This window comes from Nestor notabilis, unplaced genomic scaffold, assembly GCF_000696875.1.
Source record: "Nestor notabilis isolate BGI_N333 unplaced genomic scaffold, ASM69687v1 scaffold4916, whole genome shotgun sequence".
In the NCBI taxonomy this organism is placed as follows: Eukaryota; Metazoa; Chordata; class Aves; order Psittaciformes; family Psittacidae; genus Nestor; species Nestor notabilis.
Genome location: NW_009933204.1, coordinates 13499 through 17660, shown reverse-complemented (window position 1 = coordinate 17660; position 4162 = coordinate 13499).

Here is a 4162-nt window from a genome sequence, read left to right as displayed (position 1 = left end):
TTCAGCAGGTTTATGTTTAATTTCCCCCTCAAAAGGGAATTGTGATTGGACTTCTAAATTATCTTCTTCATTTCTAGTTGAATTTCCATGTCTACTTTAATACCTTGTATCCTTCAGTGAGTTGTCAAGAATATGATAATAGACATGAGAGGATCATGGAACGGCTTCATGGAAAGTTTTTGACAAGTTATTTTTGTCTGATAAAAATTGAATCATAATTGTGGATTATATTTATTTCAAGCAGCACAAACTAAATACACTTTAAAGGTGATTTTGCCCTAACATCCCATATAATGTGCAGTTCCACAGCAGATATATTCAGGAGGTTACATTTCCAAAGACTATTAGTTGTAAAATTTTCACTGATGTTGATAACTTACTGAGGTTTTGTTCTGTGTGTAAAAAGGTTGCAAAGCCTAAAATGTAGAAGGCTGTAAGGCAATTAAAACAGACTAAAAGTACCTTGTTACCTTGCATAGCTGTTAGGAGGAAATCAGACACTTCAAAGAACCACCAAGCCTCCATCCAGAATGAAGGCTTGTTTAGACTTAGCCAGTAAGAAATATCAAACACAGACTTATGTCTCTGTTCTCCAACCATGATTCAGAACATGGAAGCTTTTTTTTTGTCAGTGACAATCAGTTGATGTGGGCTTATATTTTCTAAAAGATCTTTTATGGAACAGAAACTGAAGGTGTGTCCTAACAGTCAAGAAACCACACACCTGTCACACTGAATGCTATAGTTAACCCACTCTGGACATCTGGATTCAGCTCCCTTGTCAAATAAATTTCCTTCCCTTTATTCCCGGGTAATGCCCCTATCACCAAACTGTAAGGTATATCAGACAGGGAAGCAATTCATTGCTCTTAGTGAAGTATGGTTGTGGCAGAGCCAATAACTATGGTCCTGGGCTAGCATGAATAAAGGAACTAAACACAGTGGAATATGACTCTGCTTCTCCCAGTTTGCTGCTTTAGAGTATTGAGCTGGCAGGTGAAAAATTGGCCTCTCATCTATGGAATCAATATTATTTCTGGTTATATCCTGTCCTGGGGAAGAACCAGCACCCTTCCTTTTGGGAAGTTAGGGGCATCCTGCTCCTCATTCTTTTTTTTAACTCAATAGCTCTCAAGTTCTTCAATGCATTAAGAGCAGGCTTTTAACTGGAGGAAGAAGAGCACAATTTATGTGAAAAGTAAAGGCATATTTGATGCAGTGGGAATTGTAAGTCAGAATCTCCTCAAGGTGGTTAGGAGTTTCACAAAATAATTCCTAATATCCCATGCTAATATTCATTTAACTATTACATAAAATTATTGAAAAGAGTTATCTCTGTTTAATTTCCTGGGATGAAGCACATAAGGGCTTACCTCAAGATGGGATGCTGAACTGCGAGTTCCAAGCTGCCTCCTTGTAGCCAGTCCAAGGGGAATACTGGCATACACATATACTGACACAGATCTATGCACAGATCTCCTTAAGGTTTTCCTCCTGGTGGATACTTCCTCTGCCTCTTGCTGTTGTCAACCCCACTCTGAGATGTCTCTTATTTTCCCCTTACAAAACCTGAATTGAAGGATGCCCTAGTACAGTTATTCTGTATGGCGTAAACCCTAGTCCTCTAGGAACTAGCTCAGATATATTAACAAGGTAAACACTGTTGAATCCAGCTGAAAATATCACACTTTTTTGTAAAGATCTGTCACATGGAAATGGACGATACTTCTTACAAATTAATGTCTTCTGTATCAATTGCAAAATACTACCTGTGCATCTGACTTTTCTTTTTGGTGTGTTTGGGTTTTCTTTGTCAAAGTCTGCAAGGACTGAGAAGATACTACATAAGAAAATCTATGAGTATATTGCTTCTGTGCCTTCCACTAGACAAACCCGGAGTTAAGAATAGCAATAAACTGAGATAATACGTTGCATTTAACCCTGAGTGAAAACTTGCCATGGTAAAACAAAACCCAAAGTGTTTATAATGCACAGATACCCTCTATATCATTAGATAAGCAATGGTTTTCAGGTAGTAGCAAGGTTCTGTGAGATCCCTTAAAATATTTAAGATGTTCAAATGAATATGCCTTGCCAGTGGTATAACCTACCATATAATTGCAAGGATCATTAGAGCTTTACTGAAGAAATGTGATTCGTAGAGTCACATCAGTAGACCTAAATGTGGCAGAAAATGAGACAATGAGATAGACCTAATCAAGTGTCTTACTGAGCAAATAACAAGCAAAGTCAGTAAATCAATGTATTTGCATGAAAACTATGGGTGTTGGATATGAAGTGTTGGACCAAGCTTTGGGCAACATGGTCTAGCGTGAGGTGTACCTGCCTATGGCAGGGGGGTTGGAACTGGATAATCTTAAGGTCCTTTCCAACCCTAAGCAATCTACGATGCTATGATTCTATGAAGTGGAAACATATACCTTTCAAGGTTGTGGCAATCCATAGTGTAGTGAGCCGAGTTCTTAACTCGCTCGTCTTTTGTTTCAACTTCAAATACAGAAGTAGAATGAAGCCAAAATTGAGTAATAAGGCCACTTTGAGACTTGGACTTCTGGTGGCTTGCCCATCGTTAAATATTAGTAAACACTGATTAAAAAATCCATTTAAAGACCAATGGCAAAAAAGTGTGCCACGGAAAATGTCTGCATAGCAAAGCATTTAACAGGAGGAATTTCCATTAAACTGAAGAACGAAAATGAAGAGCAGTCAGCTGTTAAGTGTTTTGACATAATGGGTTAATATGGGTTAAATAGTACATAAATTGATCTTGTTTGTGGGTATAACATGTTTACAGGATACCTTGTCTCTAATCACATAAAAATTTCATTAAAACCCCCCACTTCTTACATTCTTAGAGAAACCAGAAAAACTAAATAAGTTACATGTATTTCTAAATTTACAGACAGAAGATTTGACTGCATTTTTGGAGGCAGAATAGCTAAACCATCATTTTAAAATTAATAATTATATTTTCAATGTTGGCATTTTTTGCCCTAATAAAATAAGCATTTCAAATTTCAGTTCATGATTAAAAATTGGCAGACTGCACAAGGCAGACTGAGTGGCTCCGCTTCAAACAATATAATGAAAAAAATATAAAAATAATATTGTATTTAAGAGCTGTATTTAGCATAAACTCTGCCATTATAGAGATTGGCCATGTACCCTGTAGACTTCCCTAGAGCTCTCAAACTTGATTCTGGTAATCAGACCAAAAGTGCATGAGAGGCTGTAAGACTGGATAAAATAACAAAAGTCAAAACTGGTGCCATTCCTGCATCTTGGAGGATGATCTGAGTGCTCATACAAGCTATTTCTTCCTTCCAGCATGTTAGCATTTCTAATACAGGAAAGGTTATTTCAAAACAGCAATTTGATCCTGCCACGCTGAGTGAATAATCCCATTGTAGTCACAACATATGTTCCTTCCTGTTCAACAGTTTTTCTTTCCCAACAGGGGAAGAGGCAAATTCAGGAACTGACACCCCTCTCTCCCCCTGGACACTCCCCAGTTTTAGCAGATCTTTGCAATAATCCATGGGTCCAGAAGGACTACATAATTTATAGCTAGTGAATTCTGTGAATTCACAGCTAGTGAATATGTGCTACAAGTAAGTAGCACAGCTCAGAAGCTCAGGTCTCAGTCTGCAGACTTATGGATTGCAAACGAATATGGATTTTTCTTTTACTGTTGTTTGGATGGAGCACCTACATCTTGCAAGCCCCTGAAACAAGGATGCTATTTGCAGATGTGTTCCTGCTGCTCTAAGGGGAAGTGGAGAGGAGTGGCAGAAATCAGGCTAGTTTGGGCATTGCTATATTCATAGAACCACAGAACAATTTGGGTTGGAAGGGACCTTTAAAGATCACGTAGTCCAATCCCTGTGACAAGGGCAGGGACATCCTCCCCTAGATCAGGTAGCTCAAAGCCCTGTCCAACCTGGCCTTGAACACTTCCAGCGATAGAACATTTACTCTCTAAGTCCTCCTCCACAGGGCTGCTCTCAATTAATTCATCCCCCAGTCTGTAGTGATATTGAGGATTGCTCTGACCCAGGTACAGGACCTTGCTTTTGGCTGTTCATATGGGCCCACTGCTCAAACCTGTCCAGATCCTTCTGGATGGCATCCCTTCCCTCAA